Raw genomic sequence first — 23,719 nt, forward strand, 5'->3', positions numbered from 1 at the left:
TGGCTTTCACTTTTATCCGGCCAGGATGATTTACTGGGCCGCGGCTCGGGCGGCAGGAGTGACCCTGGTGCCCGGGTTAACGACAGCCACCGCGGCCTGGGCGCTGCTCCATCGCTCCCGTGGGCTCTTATCTCCCCGGCCTCTCCTCCCGAAGGCAGGTGGGCAGCAGGGCCCCCGGAGCCCTGCAAGCCATAAAGTTATTAAAACAGCGGAGGCAACAAAGCGGCGCGGCTTCCCCGCTGCTCTGACATTTCAGAGGGTGAAAGGTAAAAACGCGCTCTATGAAAACCCAGCCCGGGGTTTGCGGCTGCTGCCGGAGCTCTCGGAGCAGCTAATTAAACGGGAGGGGCAAAGCCGCAGAGAAACTTCCAGCCAGCAAATCAAAGCCCAGCCTGGCAGGGAGCGGGGGCTGCGGGAAGGACGCCCCTTTTGTCCTTTGAACCTCCTTTTTGGGGAAAAGTGGGAGCGGGGCTTGGCGTCACCGAGCGGCTCCATCCACAGCCCCAATTATCCCCCCGAACTCAAAGCGTCGAGGCCGGGAGCAAAACCACAGGAAAAAAGTGCTGTTGGTGGCAGAGCTGCAGGGGCAAGATGGGTATTCCCACACTCCAGGCCCAGCTCTGCTGGGCTCTCCCCACTTGGCTCTGCTGGGTTCTGCCCTCTTGGCTCTGCTGGGCTCTCCCCTCTTGGATCTGCTGGGCTCTCCCCCCTTAGCTCTGCTGGGTTCTGCCCCCTTGGCTCTGCTGGGTTCTGCCCCTCTTGGCTCTGGGCTGTGAGCCCAGCCCGGGGATGGAGGTGGGTGCACCCCGTGTCTTTGGGGTCCACACCTCCTCCTGCGTGTCAGCACAGACACATCCCCGTGTCCGATTGATCTGTGCGAGCTGTCCACCCGCCCCCATCGCTAATGGCCTCGTTAGTTAGGGAAAAGTGTTGCCGAAGTCAATTTATGATATGGAAAAGTGAAAACCCAGCAAAATCAATAATCCTACAGGGTCAGGGGAGGCTGGAGGGAGGGACGGGGCCCAGGGGTGAGTTCAGGTAACCAATGAGCTTAAAAACCCCGTTCCCGGCATCTGGCCTGGTGCTCCATCCCTGCTCGGCAGCATTCCACTCGGGTGAGGCAGCCTGTGCTGCTGCTCCCGGTCCTCCCCCGGCCGGGAGCAGCAGAGCATCCCAGGCTGCTCTTCCCCTGCGGGGCTGTGCTGCAGGCACCTCCTCCAGCAGGGAACGTGGTGCCCAGGCTGCCCCCGCCACATCCCGAGGGGCAGAGCTCACACAGGGACAGGGCAGAGGTGGCAGAGCCTGCTGGGGTCCGCCTGTGCTGGGAGAGAGGAACCTGATGCAAGTGGCTCAGCAGTGTCCCTGTCAAAGGCATCCTGCAGCTGTGGGAAGGCTCCAGAGCTGGAGCCAGACAGGTTTGGATGAGTCAGGAGGTGGGAGTGATCCGTGGCAGGAGTGATGGAGGGTTTCCTGTTCTGGAAATTCGGGGAGGGATTTGTCCTTTTGAAGGCTGCTGGAGTTCATGCAGGAGTCAATCTGGAGCAGCCAAATGTACCGGGCTGTGCACAGAAGGATCCCAAAGGTTCCCTCTGATCCATGATCCAAAACCACGAGCCCCCTGTGACATGGGCTGCTGTAAAGCCTCTTGCGAAATATCTCTGTTCAGTGGTAATTCCTATTACAGCTGATTTCTACCATGTGGCTGCACACCCCGTGGTCTGCAAGAGCACTGGAGCACTGGCAGAGAGCAAAAAATGAGAGTTTGGAAAAATAACTAGACCGGTGAATGTGGTTTTTTGAACTTTCCTCATCAAATTATGGCAAGAAGAGGAATAAGAGGATGCCCTCCATGCCCACCCTGGCTCACAGCCACCCATCCATCCTCCCTCCCACCCAGCCTGTGCTGCCAGGCACACACACCTCAGTTCCATCTTCTCTGTCTCTTGCTGTTGTTTTCCCCCAGTATAAATTTTGCATTTCTAGCCTGCTTGTCATATTTCCTACCGGATTGGGTGTTTAATTAAAATCATAATTAAAATTGATCTCCTCATTAGCATGCACCTGCTCTGCTGCTCGCGTCCTGGCATTTAATTATACGCTGAAGATGTCAAGTCTGACAGGCGAGAACGAGACCCCGGCCAGTAACCCCTGGCAGGACTTCCCAGTGACAACATCTGGATGCTGGAGCCCATCTGCTGGAATGGCCTCAGTGCCGGACAGGGGGACGTGGGCACTGCTGGAGCTGGGGTCTGGCAGCCCCCAGGGTCAGTGGGGTCTGCATCCAGCAGCCTGCACACCCTGGAGATTTCTGGCATGGGACGTGTGGGGACAGTTTCCCCAGCTGGTACAAAGCTCTCTGTACTCGCTGGGCTCCCATCAGCACCAGCATGGGACCAAAGCCAGCCTGAGACCCAAGCCTGCTCTCTTCTGGAAAGGCCCAGCAGCTCAGGTTGCTCTCCCTTCCGTGGGGAAAGCAAAGCTCCCCTCACCTTGCCTTGGGGTGGCCATTAAGGGAATTATCCGGGTTCTTTCTGGTTCTGAAAGTGCACCTGCTCTTTTCCCTGTGTGCCAGGCAATAAAGCTGCCAAAAAGCATTTTTGGGGCTGTTATCCGTGAGGAGTTTTGTTCCCCTGCACTTTGAAGTCTCTCACTGGTGGATGTGGCTCCAGTGGGATCTGTGAAGCAGTGGAAGCTGACATCGAACGTACCCTCCAAATTTCAGGCTCTCCCTGTGGCTCCCTGGGACCCGGCCTGTTTGGAACCCAGGACCTGCCTCTCCTCCTGCTCTCGGCGTGGGATGGGGCGTGGGCAGTGCTGAGCAGTGTCTCCAAAGCCTTTCCATTGTGGAAACCCCAGCTCAGCCACCTGAGTGCTGCAGGGGATGCTGCTTCCCAGCAAAGCGGCTTCCAGTGAAGAGCACAGAGGAGAAGCCCTTTAAATCCCCTCCTGTACAGCTGGTTCTGGTTCCTGCCCAGCCAGGGGTGGCTGGTGACACACAGCAGTGCTCCACCATGTCAGGGACAGGCTGGGGACACCCCCTCCAGGTGGAGCTGCCCTTACCTTTTTATGGCTCCTTTTACAGCCAGGCCATCAAACAGATACCTTTATGCCTGGAGAAGCTGGAGCTGAGGCTGGAGGTTTATTGCAGCTGGCTTTGGGAATACTCTGAGTGCCAAAGGGGGGAACGCCGTGGGTGCTGCAGACACATAGGGACAGAGCCACCTCTGCAGGAACAACCTTCACCTGTGGCTGAGAGTGAAGCAGAAATGTTCCCAGCTGGGAACACAAAGGGTCCCTTGGCAGTGACAACCACTGCAATGTAAACCCAGGGCTACCAAACCCTCCAAACCTGACCCAGAGCTACCAAACCCCACCAAACCTGGCCCAGAGCTACCAAATCTGACCCAGAGTTACCAAACCCCACCTAACCTGGCCCAGAGTTACCAAACCCCACCTAACCTGGCCCATGGCTCAGAGCTACCAAACCCCATCTAACCTGGCCCAGGGCTACCAAACCCCCCAAACCTGGCCCAGAGCTACCAAACCCTACCAAACCTGACCCAGGGCTACCAAACCCCTCAAACCTGGCCCAGAGCTACCAAACCCCACCTAACCTGGCCCAGAGCTACCAAACCTGACCCAGAGCTACCAAACCCCACCTAACCTGGCAGCAGCCACCGTCTGACCGTTCCTCACAAAGGCAGCCCAGCCCTTTTGGCATAAATAAGGCACTTGAACGTTATGAAGAGGAATACACAAGCGTTAATAGCCTGACAGCAGCACAGCATCCCATTGGGAGCATTATTTATGAGGCTGTAGCACTGCCAGTCCTGCTGGGAAAAGCCCTGCCGCACGAATGAGATCCGGGAAGGCTGTGGCATGGATGGGATGGAGCAGGGTCAGCCAGGGCAGCGGGACCAGCACGGGGCTGGGGACACAGCTCCAGCCCAGCAGAGCAGGACCGTCCCGCCAGGCCCTGGGGTGCTGCATCTGGGCACATTCTCCATGGTTTTAATGAGATTTTTGCATGAGCAATAATTCATCAGCCTGGAGTAGAGGCCAGGGAGAGCTGAAGTGTGGGCACTTGCCAGGCCGTGCTGGGAGCAGGGCCGTGGCACAGGGAGCAGCAGGACACCCCCGTGCTGCCCTTGGAATGGGCCCGGGTGAGACATGGAGCCTAAAGAAACATTTGTCATTTGAGCTGTAATTACACAATTACGTAAATGCATGATATTAGTAGTCAAGAGCCTGGAGTTTTCACTAAAGAGTCCCTTAAGTAAATAAACGTTTTCAAGCGATTACATTATTGGGATGAGATTTTTTTAAAAAATAAAATGGTAAGGATTGTGCAGGATGGCACTGGAAAGCAAGAGGGAAAAGCAAACCAAACCCCAACCAGAGACTGTCAGGGCAGCAGGTGAGGGACACATCAGGCTCTGCAGTGGTGGCTCGTTTTTGGACTGCTGCTGCCAGAGACAGGCTCTAGACGTGAAGGCAGTGTGGATTAGAGGAGTGGAAAGACAATTCCATTTAATTTTAAGAGATACCACTGTGGGGAAGGCACATGAGGATGGCGGTTGCAATGGAAGTACAGAATATAAATAAATATATGTGTAAAAACAAACAAAAGCCCATCAAAACAAGCAAGAACCAAACCAAATCCTTGCATTACACTCAGTAATTAAATATTTATCAGAGCAGAGGAAGTAAAATCCATTTACTGCTTTGGGCCAGTTACAATCTTCCTTTTAAAAATCCTCTGCAATTAGTTCATTCCTCCCTGAGAGACGAGAGCACTGGAACAGTCTCCAGGTCCATCCTGAACAAACTGTGGAACATTTTCTCTCCTTATTTGTGGGTGTGCACGAGGATTCCAAGGAACTTTGAGCAGCTCAGGCCCTGCTGCTGCCTGTCCTGAGTGCGGGGTCACTATGGGCCCTGCACGTGGGAGGGATTGCCCTGGTGTTTGCCGTTAATCCTGGAGGGGTCACCACGAGCATGGCTTCCTGCATTTCCTTTATCCTCGGGAAAAGCTCCAGAGAGCTGGGTCTAAACACGAGGGATTGATCCAAGCTCCTTCCAGTCGGATTTTGGGGCCAGGGCTGCCTCAGCTGCCCGTGTGGTGCCATCTGGTTCAGGGTTCCTGATCTAGGACACGCTCCGCTCCTGTCCCTGGCATTGCCCATCCCTTGAGGACCCGAACTGCAGGATGTGCCAGTGCCCAGGTGCTGTGTCAAACAGCACAGGTGACAAGGGGCACAAGACCCTGCTGGCAGCAGGAGTGGGGGCCCAGGGGAGAGCCCCCCTTCCCTCCGTCCTCCGCAGCCCAGGACGCGAAGTGTGGTTGTGGAATTTCACATCTGAGATAATTGCATTAAGGTAATTGCCACTGCAGCATTATTTCCCGTTCCTGGGAGAGGCTGAGAGCAGGCTGAGTGCATTGTGTCTGCGTTAGCAGATTAATAATTACAGCCCTTCGGAGCAGCGCTGCTTGGTATGGATTCACAGCTGCCGGATCATTACCCGCCACACTTGAGGACACCCTATAGGAGCACAACGCCGCGTGCTGCACACTTTGCTTCCTCTGCTGCTGGGCCCTGCCTTCGCTACATTTTCATCAGACTCACAGCTTGTAAGAAAGAGAAAACATTTACAACCTGAAGCAAGCGAGCTCTGGAGCCGCGTGGAGCCGTCGGGGATTCTCTGGAGAATGCCTTGGGAAGGAAATGTTCCGTTCCTCAGAGGAAAACTTTACCCTTCCCAACACAGCCTGGTCCTTGGGAGGCTCTGGGTGCGTGTGGGACTTATCTGAACCCACAGCACTCCCCGTGGTAAAGGAGATCTGTGGAGATCTTCCCCCTCTGCAGAGCCACCGCCGCCTCTGCAGCAGCTCTGTTTGCTGCACAATAATTTAGGAGAGGGAGCAGAAGGCTCCTGTGGCCCATTGAAAAAGATGAATAATTTAGGGAAGCTGGATGAAATTACGGAGCGGGGTAACTCAGCCTCACAAAGAGGATAATACACAATCTCTAACAATCCCATAGCACGAGGGAACAGCAGTGCTGTGTCCCACCTGGCAGAGCTCATCCCCACCTGAACAGCAGGGCATGGGAACCAGGAAAACTGGGAAGAGGACACAGATAGCTCACAGAGGGAACTGCTCTGTTTAGCTCTTCTTCATGATTAGAGCAAACTGAAAAATAAAAGCATTAATTGTGAACAGAAAATTAGATTGATAAACTGATTTCAGTTTTCACAGTCTGGAATGTAAGAGGGCAAAGAGTTCACCTGAAAGCAAAGAATTCTGTCCTCCCTAATGGTGTCTCCTTCACGTATTGATCAATGTCTGCATGAAGCAAGCATCTCATTTAGGACACAAACAATATTGTATTTCTTCTGCACCTTGAGGGATTTCACAGGGAACTTTAGCAGACATGGGTTATTTTGGAAGGTCAGTGGGTATGAGGATGGATCTGCACATCCATCCATCCATCCATCCATCCATCCATCCATCCATCCATCATCCATCCCATCCATCCATCCTTCCATCCCATCCATCCATCATCCATCCATCCATCCATCATCCATCCATCCATCCATCCATCCATCCATCCCTCCATCCCTCCATCATCCATCCATCCATCATCCATCCATCCATCCATCCATCCCTCCATCATCCATCCATCATCCATCCATCATCCATCCATCCATCCATCCATCCATCCATCCAACCATCCATTATCCCTCCGTCCCTCCATCCCTCCATCCCACAGGGGAAGAGCAGGGGGCAGGAGGCCTGACTCCAGCATCCCCCAGGCACCTGAGCCCAGCACCCCAGGGCAGGCCGTGCAGGACCACGAGCAGGGTGATCCCAAGATGCTGACAAGCTCAGGAAGCAGCTGCTGGGCAGGTGGGGGTCCTGAGCTCCCCGTGGCCAGCAGCAGCTCTGCTCCCACTCCCCCCTCCAGGGCAGCCTCCTCGCAGAGGGACTGGATCAGCTCTAAGCTGGGTAAGTCCCTTTCGGAGGCACCAGGCGCCCGAACAGCCTCCTGGCTTGACCTCTGGACCTTGGAAATGATATTCCAATCTCTACAACACCCAGCGGAGTACCAGGACTGAACACCTACAACCGCTGCGGCAGGGAAGGAGGATGACAGCTACATCTGTAATACCCAGCAGAGCAGAGGAGGCCGCTTCCTCTCGCTCTCCTCTTTCCCGTTTTTACATATGCAATTACAGCGCCGAGCGTTATTTGGATTTGCCTCCGCAGCTGCTGCCGTCCTGCAGCGTGCTCCAGCCAAATGACACTGCAGAGATGGCATTTCCACTCCCAGCCGCGCAGCCCGGCTCCCCCGGTGAGGGCGAGGAGAGGGACGCGGTGGCTCCGGCATTTGTTCTTCCAGACAAGCAGGGTTTGTTCTCCGGCAGGCAGCAGCAGGGCCGGCTGCCTCTGCCCTGCGGCTTTGTGGGGAGCTCGCCGGGACAGGCCGCTCCCAGCTGGAGAGCCGGGGCAGCGGGAGCTGCGCAATAACGGCAGCTAATCTGCCTGTTGAATTTATTAATTCCCATTTACGCTTCACTGTCTCCTTCCCTGTCCATCAAGGCTGATTACACCAAGCTCACCACCTCGGCAGCCGATGCCCTCTAACCATTGCTGTACCATCACCAGATCCTAATCAGCTTTTCCACAGCATTAGGCTAATGGTTGGATTCAATGGTCTTAAAGGTCTTTTCAGACCTAAACGATTCAAAGATTTTAGAAATTATCATCTTTAGCAGGGCAGTCTGCCATCAAGGCGCCTGCGGCGAGGGCTTTGCCGTGCTCATCACCGCGTTACCTTTCCCTGCAGCCACACTAATTGCTAACCCTGGGCAGGAAAAATGTATTTTCCTTACTGTCAAAATGACAACCTCTAAACAAATCCTAAATCCTGTTCTGTGCTTCCAGCAGTGTTTTATCTTTCCGCTGCTGTTCTCTTGAGATTTATGCCTCATGATCTGGAGGAACCTGCAGCATCCATCCCTACCTGTTTCTTGTCTATTTAAGTGGCAAGGGCTTGTCAAGGCACGGAAGTTTCATTGATTTACTGTAAGATGCGGGATCAGGCTGCTGCAGTGAATCTCTGGCTGTGCTCCCACTCGGAGAAGCTCCTCTTGGGCTGGCAGAGCCCAGTCAGGCACCAGGACCGGAGCACCCAGAGCACTGGAAGGGGGAGAGGGGAAGGGATTCCGGTTTGATTGTGCCTTAGGCTGAATCTCCAGAGCTGAATCTCCAGAGCAGACACAGGGGCCTTGTCCCGTGTCACTGTCCTCAGGCTCTGGGATGCCCTGGAGCACAGGGACTGGGGGATAAGCTGTGTTTGTTTGTTTTTACAGCCCGTTGCCACGTTCGGGTGCACGGGCCCCATTAAAGGAGGAGCAGCCTGTAAATCGCTGCTGCAGTGAAGGGTTATGTCTCCCTCGCTGCAGCATTTCATCCTGCACAACCAGGGAAGGGATTTGTCCTGGCGCAGCTCCCCGGTTCACTGTGGAAAATGAGAATGGAACCACATCCCTCCTGCTCCTTCCAGCCTGGAAAAGGGCTCCGCTGGCCCCGGGAGCTCAGCCCTTCCAAGAGCTGCCAGGAAGCTCCAGCTCCACGTGGGGAGGGATGGGGCAGCAGCAGGATGTGCTGGAGATGGAGCCTGGACAAGCAGTGCCAAGGCTCCGTGTCTCATCTCCAAGCACGGAAGGGGTCAGGAATCCTGGGGACTTGTGCCAGCAATAAATGATTGATGCTGTTATTCTCCAGGGTGTGTTAGAGAGAAGATTTATCATGGTCCTGAAAAGGCAAAAGATGTGACAGGAGAGCTCCTGCCTGCTGGAAAAGGAGACATTTAAACCCTGAAGTGTTCAGGCAAGATGGATTTGATATTCCTGTGCCTTGGATTATCAGAATAGTGTCTCCCTCATCCCTTCCCTTTCCCCATGGCATCTTCCTTTGGGTCAGGGACGCATGAGGCTGCTCCCAACCCTTCTCAGCATCTGAAGTGCTGGAAGAAAATTACCCTGAGGTCCTCCAAGGAGAAATTTAAGCAGCAACTTGATCCTCTTTCTGTCAAACTTCCTGGGAAAACTCCGTTGTAGTTCAACAGGAGATAGATAAAGTACATTATTGTCACCATTACACATAAACACGGCCAATTTCGTAAAATTCATCTGCGCCGAGTCCCGTGCCTGTGCAGGGAATGAATCAGGTTAGCAGCTACAGCCCTGGGCTCCCAGCAATCCTCCCGCTTCAAAACCATAAACAGAAAATTGGAAGGGAAATGTCATCTCAGTGAGTTCATTCTGAATCACACGTTTGATGAAACACTCTTTACAAAAACCCTTAAACTGCCTAAAGCCATTCACCTGAAAAAAATGCAACATTCCTCACAGGAAAAGAACAATTAGCAATACAATTAGTTTTCTAAGAGGCAGCGATAAATAATTGAATTTTTTCTTTGACGGGGACGGACGGCACTGACAGTTCCCAGCTCCCTGTATTGACAGCAGAGGAAACGGCCCATGAAACCGGTCGTTTGCGGGGAATTTTGATCTATCAATTGCCAGCGAGCAGAACAAGAGAAGCATGAAGGAGCAGCTCGGCTGTCAGACGGCAGCTGCGGCCACCTGCGGCCGCGGGCAGGCAGCATCCCGGAGCGCTTCCAGAGGCTGCGCACATCTGGCTGGACGCTGCTCCTGCGGCTCCGCACAGCTGGCTCCCAGCAGCCGGGACGGACCGAGCGAGCTGGGCTCCCCGAGAGGGCTCCAGGTGGCTTTTGGCCAAGCAAGAACCGGCCCAGAGGGTTCCTCCAGCCCTGGGCCGGGCACAGGATGAATCCCAGCGCCGGGAGCGGTCTCACAGCGCTCCGGATGGGGATTCCACACGGCAGGGGAGGGAGAGATCCATCTCTGCCCTGGGAGAAATGAGCCAGGAGCAGCAGCGCGTTTTCAGTTATGAATTTGTGATCGATCCCCCGTTGCCATCGATTCCCTGCTCGCCCTGATGAACTGATCAAGGCGAGCACAGCTGATGCCCCTCGGGCCCTGGCTCTGGCCAGCTCAGCTCCCTGGCCACGCGTGGGTGGCAGCCCCAGGTTTAGGTCACAGCCTACACCAGTATCAGGGGCCTTCTGCCCCTGTCTCCCACCGAACTCTGCTCCTTCCTGGCAGCACATTCCGAGCAGGAGCCAGCCCTCTCAGCCCTCGGGAGGACACACACAAGGAGAAAGGCCAAGCTTTCAGCATCTCCTAAGCTGGGGACCTTCTCCTCGGTGTCAGTGCCTTTGTACCTGCTCTCTCCTCTGCTCCTCAGCTCCCATCCTTCCCTACTCCTTCCAAAGAGAGAAAAATACGACTTTTGCCCCCTTAACTGCTTTCCTGCGAAATTAGAACTCCCGTTGGCTGACCCTGCTGTGGCTGAATCTCAGCCTTTTCCCCATCAAATCCTTCCTGCAGAATTTATTGGGTGGTGCAGCATTACCCTCATAAAAAGGCAATAAATGGCCCTGTTTGCATTACACTCCATAATGGCTGTAACCTCGTGGCATTCCTGTAGAGCCGCCTTAGGAACAAAGGGCAGAAAAGAAGGCTCCCAGAAATCTGCGGCATAATTACACTGCGGGAGTGCTGGAATCTTTAAAATCACTTTAAATCAAAGGAAACCCGGATTTTAAACCCGAGGTTAACAGCACTCGGGACACTTGCTAAACTCCTCAGCAGCTCGCAGCGTCCCCTTGGAACCCTGTCAGCCACCTCGGAGGGTGGCTGCGGGGACAGGCAGGGACAGGGATGCTGCAGGTGCATCCCGGCTGCTGCCAGACGCACGGCACTTTTTGTTCCCTGCTCTAAGACGCCAGGAAAAGAGAGTTATTCTGGATCACGGAGGAATTTTTTACTTGCAGGATGACCGGGAGGATCTCTCTGTTTGTCCAGAGCGGGTCTGCAGCCGAAATTCAGCCCGTGTCCCCGTGGGGACCGCCACCACCTCCCCCTGTCCCCGGGGCTCCCCAGCGGTGCTGCAATCACCGGGAGCAGCAGCTCGGGTGCTCAGGCTCTGCTAACACCGCTGTTTGCCCGGCCTTTTATTGCTCTTTCAACGGCCCCTTCTAAACATTATGGCTCACTTAGAGTTTAGGAAGGCGGCACTTCGGAAATGCGGAGTTTGCTGTCTCAGCCAGGATGTGCATTACTTGTCCCTCACTTCTTTACTGGCTAAAGCACTTTTATCCTCTCCGTGGAGTTAAGTTATCAAGCGGAGGTGTGAAGTCACAGCAGAGTGAGGCAGGGCTGGGCTAAGGCCAAGGCAGAGGAGGCAGATTTGGTGCCGCAGAGCCCCCGCAGCCCTGCCAGGCTGGGCTCAAGGGCACCGGGCTGCTCGGAGCTCTCAGGGCACCGGCCACAGAGCACAGGAGCAGGGCACAGAGGGCAGGGCACAGTCAGCCCTTCCTGCACCGGCCACAGAGGGGCAGGGCACAGAGGGCCGGGCACAGGAGCAGGGCACGGAGGGCAGGGCACAGAGCGCGGGGCACAGGAGCAGGGCACGGAGGGCAGGGCACAGAGCGCGGGGCACAGGAGCAGGGCACGGAGGGCAGGGCACAGAGCGCGGGGCACAGGAGCAGGGCACGGAGGGCAGGGCACAGAGCGCGGGGCACAGGAGCAGGGCACGGAGGGCAGGGCACAGAGCGCGGGGCACAGGAGCAGGGCACGGAGGGCAGGGCACAGAGCGCGGGGCACAGGAGCAGGGCACGGAGGGCAGGGCACAGAGCGCGGGGCACAGGAGCAGGGCACGGAGGGCAGGGCACAGAGCGCGGGGCACAGGAGCAGGGCACGGAGGGCAGGGCACAGAGCGCGGGGCACAGGAGCAGGGCACGGAGGGCAGGGCACAGAGCGCGGGGCACAGGAGCAGGGCACGGAGGGCAGGGCACAGAGCGCGGGGCACAGGAGCAGGGCACGGAGGGCAGGGCACAGAGCGCGGGGCACAGGAGCAGGGCACGGAGGGCAGGGCACAGAGCGCGGGGCACAGGAGCAGGGCACGGAGGGCAGGGCACAGAGCGCGGGGCACAGGAGCAGGGCACGGAGGGCAGGGCACAGAGCGCGGGGCACAGGAGCAGGGCACGGAGGGCAGGGCACAGAGCGCGGGGCACAGGAGCAGGGCACGGAGGGCAGGGCACAGAGCGCGGGGCACAGGAGCAGGGCACGGAGGGCAGGGCACAGAGCGCGGGGCACAGGAGCAGGGCACGGAGGGCAGGGCACAGAGCGCGGGGCACAGGAGCAGGGCACGGAGGGCAGGGCACAGAGCGCGGGGCACAGGAGCAGGGCACGGAGGGCAGGGCACAGAGCGCGGGGCACAGGAGCAGGGCACGGAGGGCAGGGCACAGAGCGCGGGGCACAGGAGCAGGGCACGGAGGGCAGGGCACAGAGCGCGGGGCACAGGAGCAGGGCACGGAGGGCAGGGCACAGAGCGCGGGGCACAGGAGCAGGGCACGGAGGGCAGGGCACAGAGCGCGGGGCACAGGAGCAGGGCACGGAGGGCAGGGCACAGAGCGCGGGGCACAGGAGCAGGGCACGGAGGGCAGGGCACAGAGCGCGGGGCACAGGAGCAGGGCACGGAGGGCAGGGCACAGAGCGCGGGGCACAGGAGCAGGGCACGGAGGGCAGGGCACAGAGCGCGGGGCACAGGAGCAGGGCACGGAGGGCAGGGCACAGAGCGCGGGGCACAGGAGCAGGGCACGGAGGGCAGGGCACAGAGCGCGGGGCACAGGAGCAGGGCACGGAGGGCAGGGCACAGAGCGCGGGGCACAGGAGCAGGGCACGGAGGGCAGGGCACAGAGCGCGGGGCACAGGAGCAGGGCACGGAGGGCAGGGCACAGAGCGCGGGGCACAGGAGCAGGGCACGGAGGGCAGGGCACAGAGCGCGGGGCACAGGAGCAGGGCACGGAGGGCAGGGCACAGAGCGCGGGGCACAGGAGCAGGGCACGGAGGGCAGGGCACAGAGCGCGGGGCACAGGAGCAGGGCACGGAGGGCAGGGCACAGAGCGCGGGGCACAGGAGCAGGGCACGGAGGGCAGGGCACAGAGCGCGGGGCACAGGAGCAGGGCACGGAGGGCAGGGCACAGAGCGCGGGGCACAGGAGCAGGGCACGGAGGGCAGGGCACAGAGCGCGGGGCACAGGAGCAGGGCACGGAGGGCAGGGCACAGAGCGCGGGGCACAGGAGCAGGGCACGGAGGGCAGGGCACAGAGCGCGGGGCACAGGAGCAGGGCACAGAGGGCAGGGCACCCAGAGCGGCGACAGAGGGGACAGCGCTGTGCCCAGCCCCGCCGCTCACCTCAGCGTGCTCCCAGGTGAAGTCAGCCCCCCCAGCCAAAACTGGGTGAGGCCAGCACCAAACCCAGCGCTGGATTTCTCCCCTGCAGCCCCGGGGCAGGGCTCCCTCCCGTGCTGTAATTCACCGGGATGTGGAAATGAAAACAAAGGGAGCACGAAGGCAGCGGCTCGCGCTGCTCTGCGGGGCCGGTAATTGAAAACTCCTGACGCTAAACAGAAATGAAAATGTTAATGGCAAACACCCAGAGCAAATGTATTCCATATGCAGAGGATTGCCATAGGCTGACAAATACAAATGCCACCGGAGCCACGGGGGGAGCGGAGGCAGAGAGGAGGAAGGGCTGCACTCCCTGCCCGGCACAGAGCAGCACCTGCAGCTCCCAGAGCTCCCCTTGCCACCCCTCACCTGCACATCCCCTGCTTGGGAAGGCTGGGACACACTGAGGAGCCCTGACCCTCAGCCCCCTCGGAAGGGACGAGCCTTCCCCTCCGACCAGCCCTGTCCAGGAGGGAAAAGCCATCCAGGAGCCCCATCCATCAGCACGGGCCCGGGAATGAGTGCCATAAATCCATCCTGTAAGAGTTCCAGCAGGAGCACGAGGTGCAGGGTAACGACTTAAGAATAATACACAGAAACCCAGGAAGAACTCGGAATGCCTGGTGGAAGCCCAAGGGAAATTAGCCTAATGCTCGGCAAATGTTGGAGAGCGAGGGGATTACTCTTCCCCCGGGCCCGCTGCTGCCGCCGAGAGAGTTTACAGCACTTTGTCATTTATGGCTGCAGCTCTTTATGGCTCTGGGGGCTTTCATAGCCGGAGTGGTTCCTCCCTGCATCCATCTTTGTCACGGACAAGGAGATTGGTGCTTAGGGCACCGACCCGGGGCCTGACAAACCTGGACTGGCTTCAAACCCGGCTCCTGGGCAGCTCTGCCATAAACCCACAGTGAAAGCTGGGCTGTGCACCCAGGCCAGCCCTGCTCACAGCCCCCGAACCCAGCCCTCGGGCTCACCTCACCTCTGGAGATGCAGGTAAAGCTTTTTGAAACTCCTGGCTCCTTTCCTTTCCTTCCTTCCCCGTTTTTCCCCCGGGCGTGCAGCCTGCCTCCAAAGCAGGCAGCGTTCACACTCCTTGGGTTTCACCACAAGCATTCCTCCCAGCTCCATCTGTGAGCCTTAATTAGTGAATTTACTGACAGAAACTTTATTAATGCAGCATTTAGCTCTGCTGGCAGCGTCTTGCACCCTTCAGAGCCTCCTGTGCAGAGAAACGCCGGCTCCCAGGGCCTCTGGGGCTTTTCCTGCCTTTATTTCCCCTTCTGGGGGCCCAGGAGCCCCCAGCCCATGCTGCTGCCCTGCCCTCGCTGCCTGCTTGCAGGGACAGTGGGACACAGGGCTCTGCAGGGAATGCACAGCCAAGAGGAGCCTGACAGCCCCTCGGCACCAGCTCCATCCCCACTGGCAGCAAAGCAGAGCCCAGCTCTGAGTGAGACCACCCTCACCCCCTGCCCCTGTGCCAGGCACACCCAGACCCCACCAGCAGCTCCCACAGAGGCACCAGCCAGGATTCCTGCCACATCTTCCCCTCTCCTTTCCATTTCCTTTCTCATTCTGGTTGGGTTTTTTTAAAATATTTTTTTATTTTTCTCAAAGACATTAACCAGATATAAAAAGTTAAATGTGAAGTCGAAACAATAAGGCATGGAAATAGCAGAAATAACTTAATTAAGTTTTTAAAGATTTCCATGCTTGAATAAATTAGCCTTCCTGCAAATGTCACAACAGGCAGAAAAAATGTGTAATCAATGGAGCACAATGTTACTTTGCTCTTTAGTTAAATGCAAGCCCCAGCAGTGTGTTCTCCAAGCTTCCCTCTCTTCCTGCACTCTCCCCACTGAATCTTCCCCACAGGCTGAGCTGCTCTGGGGGGGAATCTCCAGAAACCCCAAGAGCAGCTTCTCTCTGTGCAGGCAGCAAGCCGAGAGCTTTGCTCAGCTCTGCTCCCCTGAAGAACCACGGGAAAGCACCAACAACCATTCCATGTGCTGGTGACACAGCCGGGAGGGAGGGGACACTCCTAATTTGTCAATTAGGCAAAAGAAAAAAAGGCAGAATCAGCAGGAATAATGTGTGTTTTTCACTGGGGAATATGCCAAAGCTTCCCAGAGCCACCCGGGTCCCTGCCCATCCTGCTGCACACAGAGAACACCACTCCTGAGGACAGGAATTCATTGGGGAGGGTTTGGGGGAGAGCAGCCAGGGCAAGCAGGGAGATAAAACACCGACACAGGATGGAAGCAGGGGGAATTTTGCCTTACTTATTCTGGAAAAGAAAGACGAGGCGAGACATGCAAACAGCCTTCAAACATTTAAAGGAAAGCTCTGAAAAGGGAGAGAATAAACAGGTTTTCATGTTTGCTATGAGGATGACAAGATAAACATAAACTGCAGCAAGGAGCACTCATGTTCCACATCAGACTGTGATGCCGGGGGGAGGCTCCGAGCTCCGGGAGCGCCGCCGGCTCCGCTGCCTCTGCCCCCCGAGACCAGCAGGGCCAGGCGGGGCTGGCTGGGGGCTGCGATGGAGCCCTGGAGCCTGGACAGACCCTGTGACCCCCCGGGCTGCTTGCCCAAGCCCCTGTTTCGCAATATCCACCGGAGCGCAGCAGGCAGCGCTGGGAGAGCCGGGAACCAGCAGGGAACGGGTTAAACCTTGCTGCTGAGCCCGCCTTGCCTTCTCTGTTACGGCCAAGAATTGCCAACAATTCCAGAGCAGCAGCGGGCCCGGGGCACCCCTGTGTTTAGTGCAGGGCTTTGACAATCGTGCTCCGGGCTGCTGCAGCTGTGTCACCCCCGGGGAGCCGAGGGCTCGGTGGCCGCTCCTCCCCGCACTGTCCCCGGGCTGGACCTGCCACAGGGACACGCAGCCAGCTTCAATCCCCTGGGATAACGACAAGGGTGAGCAACTGAGCTGCGCTCTGCTCCGCCAGGAGCTGCATCCCGGGCTGGGAGCGCATCCCGCCTTGATTAGAGAGTGAGCCACTGGAAAGTATTGGAAATTCTTCTAAGACCATTTCGATTGTCCTCGAGGAATCAGTGGCTGAGGCTGGAATGCCGGGAGGACAAAGGCGGCTGCCAGATGAAAGTAAAGAGAAAGGATTTCTCCTCTGAATCATCAGCCAATTAAATTTTCAGCACAATGAAAGAGGAGGGCAAACGGCCCCACTAATGGCTCTCGAGGCTGATCCCATTACCAGGCAGGGCCCGAGGGGGACACCGGGGACACCCCAGAGGCTGAGGAGCTGCAGGGAGGGCAGCAGGAAGGCTGGGGGCCAGGCAGGAGCAGCAGCACCAGTGACTGATGCCCATCCCTGCAGCCCTGGCCCCTCCTGTACCTGAGCCCACCTTTGTGTCCTCACCGGGATGGAGGAGCCGCGGGGGCAAGGCTGCACAGAATTGCTGCTTTTTCCTTTCTTTTTTGCCCAAATAGTGCTTCATTTGACTGGAAATGAGCTTGCACAGGGCCTTAGGAATCTTTGTCTGACTTGAAAGGAGCAGCCCTTGCTGCACTGGTTCCCATCTCTGATCATGAGATCGTCCTGGGTTTAGAGACACGTCCCGTGTGTGACTGGTGCCACCACGGGCACACAGCGAGGCAAATGTCCGAGCACTAAAGAGGATTTTATTTATGGTTCTTGATTCTTTGCTGAGCTAAAAGATTTGCAGTGACAGAACATTTCTTCCTGACTCTGCCCTTCGCCCCCTTCAAGGCTGCTGAAACATATATATGATGTGAAGAGGGAAGATGGATCTTCCCATTCCTCGCAGGTCGTTTGCCAGCGAGACAAAAGCCTGGAGAGCTCCCTGTGTTGGTTGAAGAGAAATCCTCCCTCCCCTTGCAAAATTTGGGATGGAGCATTGTTACTAATGACCTCCTTGGATCCGTGCCCAGGATGTGGAGATATCATCTCCTGCTCCCAGTAATAAGGTCACAACTGATCCTGAACAAATGGCAAAGTTATTTAATAATTATTTTGGAAGGTCTGCTCGTGACCTTTCAGCTCGTCAGGGTAAGTAGCACGAATTTATCACCAGTGCCACACGAAGGGGCTTGATTATTTGAGTTGTTTTTCCTGGCAGGAATTTGGTTTTCCCCCATTTTCTGAGCCACTCGAGGTGTGCACCAGCTGGGAATACAAACACGATTCCTGCCCACGGTGTGATGGGGTTTTGCCTGGGCTTGGGGCATCTGGGAAAGTGCATCCAGCACAGGATTTATTCCCAAACACCTCAGTCTGAGCTGGCACCTCACAGCAGGTCCCTGAACCCAGCACCCAGCACCTGCTCTGCCAGGAATCCCCTCCCCTCAGGGGATGAGGGTGGGATTGGGAGGGCAGGAGGGGCCCTGTTCCCACTGCCCCAGACCTCGGGAGCTGCTGTGGAGTCTCTGGCTGCTCCCTTTGGGAAAGCTGCCCAAAGCCTCTTACAGCAGTGCCTGGAAGCGCCCCTTGGCTGTCCTGTTTGGATAACTGTTCACAGGCAGCCTTGCCTTTCATTTCCTTAATCTTAAATTGCATCAAAAGGCAGAGATTAGAGGTAAAACCTCAATAAAAGACGGAACAAAAGCCTCTGCCCACATTGGATTCTCATACCCAGCTTTGCTGTGGTTTTGTTCTCCTCTTGTCTGACAGGCTGAGTAGCCAAACCTTAAAAAACTGAAAAAACCCCCTAAGATTAAAACACTATTTAGAAAAGGCCATGCCAGTCTGAAATCACCTGTGGTTCATACATTAAACATCAAATGTACGCTAACTCTGAATTATGGTCATGAAAAGCAAATCCTTTAATACCATTTTCTGTGTTACACGGGCTGGAGCTTAGCATTAAGAGTCCTGGTTTTCTCCAGCCAGGCAGTGGAGCAGGACTTCCCCACCTGGAGATATCCCTCCACCCTCGGAGGTGTTCAGAACTTCCTGCCCTGGGAAGGAGCAGGGATGCAGGAGAGCAGGAGCAGGAACAGGAGCAGGAGCAGAGAGCAGGAACAGGAGCAGGAGCAGAGAGCAGGAGCAGGAACAGGAACAGGAGCAGGAGCAGGAGCAGGAACAGGAGCAGGAACAGGAGCAGGAACAGGAGCTTGGCCGGGCGCCCCGGCCCCGCTGCCAGCCCTCCCAGAGGTTTCCCAGAAGCCGTGGCAGCTGTCGGGGCTTCCTGGCTGCTGGAGGGGATTTGCAGCGCCAAGGGGATGATGCTGCTCTCCACTGTGAGCGAGCAAAACGGTGCCAGCAGGAGAAGAGAGGGGAGAGAGGAGGAGTGCCGGCCCCCATCCGCACAGCCCCGGACCTGCTGCAGGAGTTTCACTGCCCAGGGCTCTCCAGGGCACTGCAGAGGCGAGGGATGCTCCTCACCCATCCCCAGGACAGCAGAGAGAGAAGGAGAGGGTCTGATTTGATGGGGCAAGGGCTGGGAGCAGTTTGATTTGAGAGCTTTGTGTTACATCTCCTCACTGAAGAGCTGGCTCTGCAGCCAGCAGCTGATGGGCAACAGAGCAGTGAATGACATCCCCCAGCCGCATCCTGTCCTGAAATAACCACAATTAAAGGCGAGCAGAGCAGCAGTGACACTGAACAGGAGCAAAGCAGAGTGTCAGTGGGAGCCATCCAGCCAGGCGTCCTCCTGGCTGACAGCACTTCCCAGAAAGTGGTGGCTTAAAATGGAAAGAGGAGAGACCAATCCCCCAGCCGAGGAACCGGAATTACCCTCTTAGGACAGAGGAGCCAGCTCCTGCTTCTATTCCCAGCTTCTCCTGAAAGTTGCCAGAACCAGTCCTGCTTTTCTCTTCGGGTTATCTTTCTAGTTAACATGGCTATAAAGTTACCTGCAGGGGCATTCATCAGCTCGGGACACAAACCCTCCTCCCCAGGGCTGCCTCTCCTTCCCCTGATTGCTTTCTCCCGTTCTTTCAGTGCCCGGGTATCCTCAGGCACCTGGAGAAGCACAGGGCGGGCAGGGAGGTGACATTTCAGCTGCTCCTCAGCTGCCCTGTGGCTGCGGGGACCCCACAGTGACCCCGAGGGCAGGAGCTCCGTCGGTGTGCCAGTTCCATCCTTGTGCCAGCCCCATCCCTATCCCAGCCTCATCCCTGTCCCAGTCCCATCCCTGTCCCAGCCCCATCCCTGTCCCAGCCCCATCCCTGTGCCAGCCTCATCCCTGTGCCAGCCCCATCCCTGTCCCAGCTCCATCCCTATCCCAGCCTCATCCTGTGCCAGTCCCATCCCTGTCCCTGTCCCAACCCTGTGGCAGCCCCACCCGTGTCCCAGCCCCACCCGTGTCCCAGCTCCATCCCAGCCCCTTCTCTGCACTACAAATTCTCTCCCTCCCATTCGTTTCACCTTGGAGGCAGCACGGGCGCTCCCCAGCACAAGCCGTTCAGGGCTGCCATGGGCACAACAGGACAATTTTAACCTTCATTCAGCGCATCGCTCCTCATATGTTACATTTCATAAGGTCTAAATGACCCGTGGATCTTGCCGGCTTTCCCAGACACGGCTCCGGCTTTTTTAACCCTCGCTTTGGAGAAGCCTCGTGCCTCCTGCCCAGGCAGGGACCTGGCTCCTCTCTAGCTCAGCGTCTCTGACTTTTTGTTTCGTCACCCCCGCTCTCCTCCTAATGAGCTGTTAATGATATGACCATTACCTATGCAAATTAAGAGAGTGGATTCCGAGGATGTTTTTACCTGGAGACAGAGGCTGCTCCCAAGCCTGAGAGATGATAAATCATGCTGGTGTTTTTATTAAACTGCCGCTCTTGGGGGACCTGGCTCTGCCCAAACCCCGCATCGAGCAATCAACACCTTCCCCCGAGCGGCCCTGGACGGGCGGCGCACCCACCCCTGCTTTAATTAGCAAACAAATAAAGCGTGATGTCTAAATACCCTGGGCGGGCAGAGCCTGCCCAGGCGCGCCTGGCTCGGCTGGAACCCCCCCGGCTTTGGGAAGGGCCGGGATGCTCGGGCAGCCTTTGGCCCAGGGGTGCAGGGATGGAGAGCCCAGGTGTAAATATCCATGGGGACATCCACGGTGTGGCCACGTCCCTGCAAGGCCAGAGCCACCCCCTGCTCCCCAAACCTCGCTGCTGGGGTGCCTCCGGGCACAGCGCTGGTGCCCAGGCACCTGCGGGAGGATTAAATCTCAGCTTTCGTGGACCTTCAAGCCTGGCTGGGTGATAGGAATTTATCTCTAAAGCACTCATCCTTCCTTTTCTTTTTGTGGGCTTTAATTAAATATCTCTTTGTTTGAAGCAGCCACTGGTGGCCGTGAGCTCTCCTGAGCTTTATCAGTGGCAGTCGGGAGATAACTGCCCACAATCTCCCCTGACCTTTCCTCAGCTCACAAGAAATGGCATTGGGTGGCTTCGTTCTTCTATTCTTTCCCATTATCTTCTGCTTTTCCTCCTCTCTGCCGCTCGCCAGGGCTTCCGATAGCGCCTGAGTCACTCCCAGAAATATTAAGAAGAGACCCTAAAATCTCCCTGGCAGTTTAACGGCCTGGGAAGCAGAAGGGCTTGTGTCTGCCTGGCCATCGTGAGCCACGGCTGGGAGCAGCAGGGTCAGACTTTAACGAACTGTTGAGAATTAAACAGAAGGAATGAAACTGAAAGGTGCCCCGGTGGCTTGAACTGAGTTTAAAGCAACTGACCTCTGGAGAGAATGAAACAATTCCCTTCCTTAAGCGTTCAAGGTTTGTTTTTTATTTCCCCCTGTGCAGCCTGACGCTCCTGGGATGAGTGGAAGTGGTGGCCAGAGCAGCAGGGCTGGGGCTGGGTGATGCCTTCTGCTTCAGGGCTTCCAGGAGGATTTCTGGAGCTTTCCTGAAGCTGTGCCTGGGCAGGGGGGCTGGCACAGGGACAGCCATGCTCTCCCCATTCTGAGCCCTTCTTTTGTCCCCTACCTTGCCCCAACAACAAATGAAGAACTCAAAATGAGGCTGGATCAAGGAAGGCGGCGTGGGAGCTGCACCACAGCCAGCTCCTGGTCCTCATGTGCTGAGCTTCACCTCTTCCAGCACAGAGACCAGCCCTGCAGTGTCCCCTCGTTGCTGGGGACCCGGACAGAGCAGCCTGGCACCAGCTCCTGGCTCTGCTCTGTCTGCAGGGGCACAGCTGAGGCTGGGCAAAGCCCAGGGCCCTGCCCGGGGCAAGGAGGACACAGCTCCAGCTCTGCCACGTGTCCTGATGGCTCCTGCACTTCCCACAGGCGTCTGGGGAGGGCAAGGACGCTGAGCAAAGTTGGTAAAATACAAACTGCCACCGAAGCTCTCCCTCAGCGTGACGGGTATCGGCAGCGGCACAGTGAATAAATCCATTTTAATGGAATTATCCATTTCAGTTCCCAACTTAATTGAGCCTTGCCCTGTAACTTAGCACGAGGGTGCCTCTCTTCATTAACCCCGTGGAGGCTGCAGAGTGCTCCACAGCCACTCACACGCACAGCCAGAGGTTGGCTTGGGAGCTGCACGACAGGATTTGTCCAGGATGGAAACCAGTGCTGCTCCTGGAGCTCCAGCCTGCTCCACAGCTGGGAACAGCCCCCAGGTGCTGCTCCTGGAGCTCCCAGACTGGGAACAGCCCCCCAGTGCTGCTCCTGGAGCTCCCAGACTGGGAACAGCCCCCCAGTGCTGCTCCTGGAGCTCCCAGACTGGGAACACACCCCAAGTGCTGCTCCTGGAGTTCCACAGCTGGGAACAGCCCCCCAGTGCTGCTCCTGGAGATCCACAGCTGGGAACAGCCCCCAATGCGCTCCTGGAGCTCCCAGACTGGGAACACACCCCCAGTGCTGCTCCTGGAGCTCCCAGACTGGGAACAGCCCCCAGTGCTGCTTCTGGAGCTCCCAGACTGGGAACAGCCCCCCAGTGCTGCTCCTGGAGCTCCCAGGCTGGGAACACACCCCAAGTGCTGCTCCTCAGAAGAAGTTGCTCGAGCTGACAAATTCCTCCCTCTGAGATGGAATCTCGTGCTCTCAGGGTCAGTGGAGCCCGAGGAAGCCTGTCCAGCTCCCTGGCAGGCAATGAGGATGTGTGGTTTAATTAACTCACCCCAAATTCCTCCTGTCTCTCTCCCACTGCTGCTATTAATGTTCTTCTCCATCTGATAATGCTCCATTGCTAATTCTTTCTGGGTTTGTAATGAATGATGCCATGGTGAAAGGCGGGTTGGCAGATTTCATTATCCATCCGAGCAGGTGACAGGGTCTCATTCCCTGCTTTCTGCCCCTGCACACCCCACCTTTCCTCAGCAGGTGCCCGAGGAATCCTCCTGCCCCTCTCTGCTGCCCAGGGGAAGCAGGGACAGCACAGGGCACAGAGATCAGGGTGCACAGGAATGTCCCCCACCCCCAGGGAGGTGACAGCACAGCCCGGGAGCTCTGGGAAGGGATGGCACTGCCAAGGCCAGCCCACGGGGTCTGGCACAGCCAATAAATCCAATATTTCCAAGGCTGCACACACACAGAGCAGCGCGGCCGTAAATCAGAACCAGCTCGGAGCAGAACTTCCTTGGGGTGTGAATAAATAGCTGCTTTTACAAAGTGCATGGAATGCTGATCCAGCCGTGCCCTGCACCCAGGGAGGATGAGGAAGGCGAGGCTGAGGGCTCCAGTCCTCCTGTCCCCATGGCCAGGGGGTCCAGCCCCTCCTGCCCCATCCCAGCCCAGCAATGTGTTTGTTTTCCTGCTGTAAAACCTGAATGGAAATGTCACGAGGACAATCACCATGGTGACATTTCAGCAGCTCCATATAGAGCCACGCAGGAAATGAATTTCAAAAATCCCTATTAAAAATGGAAGGGCAAAAACAATTTTCTGGGGGAAATTTGTTCTGAGAGAGCTTATAGACTTTTTTTTTTTTTTTTTTTTTTAAAGGAAAAGGTCTCCAGCAAAGAAAGTTTGAGGTGTGTTGGTTTTTTAGGGCTTCATTTCTTCCTGAAAGAGCAGACCTTTTCCAGGAGTGATTTTCTGTGTGATTTTTGGTTCAGAAACCAAACTTTGTCGCACCAGTTTCTTTTTCCCAGCCCGGGTGCTGCTCCAGAGGATGAGCCCAGCCCAGGGTTTATTCTCCAGCCAGAGCAGAGCTTGGCAAGGCCAGGAGAGAGGCGGGTGATTATTTCAGTCCCTTGTTCCTCTGACTGGCTGGTACAGCACAAAAGAATGCTAATGCTCGTGTCTTTATGAAAGCACTCGAGTTCATCAGCTTTGCAAAGAAGAGAAATTAAATCAAGATTTAATTGGGATATGCATGTTTTATTCATGGTACTATCCACAGGAGAAGCCAGACAGCTGAAGGTAAAGGGGGGTGGGGGGGGGGGGAAATCTTTTGAA

Source organism: Onychostruthus taczanowskii, unplaced genomic scaffold (assembly GCF_017590055.1).
Source record: "Onychostruthus taczanowskii isolate IOZ18803 unplaced genomic scaffold, ASM1759005v1 scaffold43, whole genome shotgun sequence".
Classification (NCBI taxonomy): Eukaryota; Metazoa; Chordata; class Aves; order Passeriformes; family Passeridae; genus Onychostruthus; species Onychostruthus taczanowskii.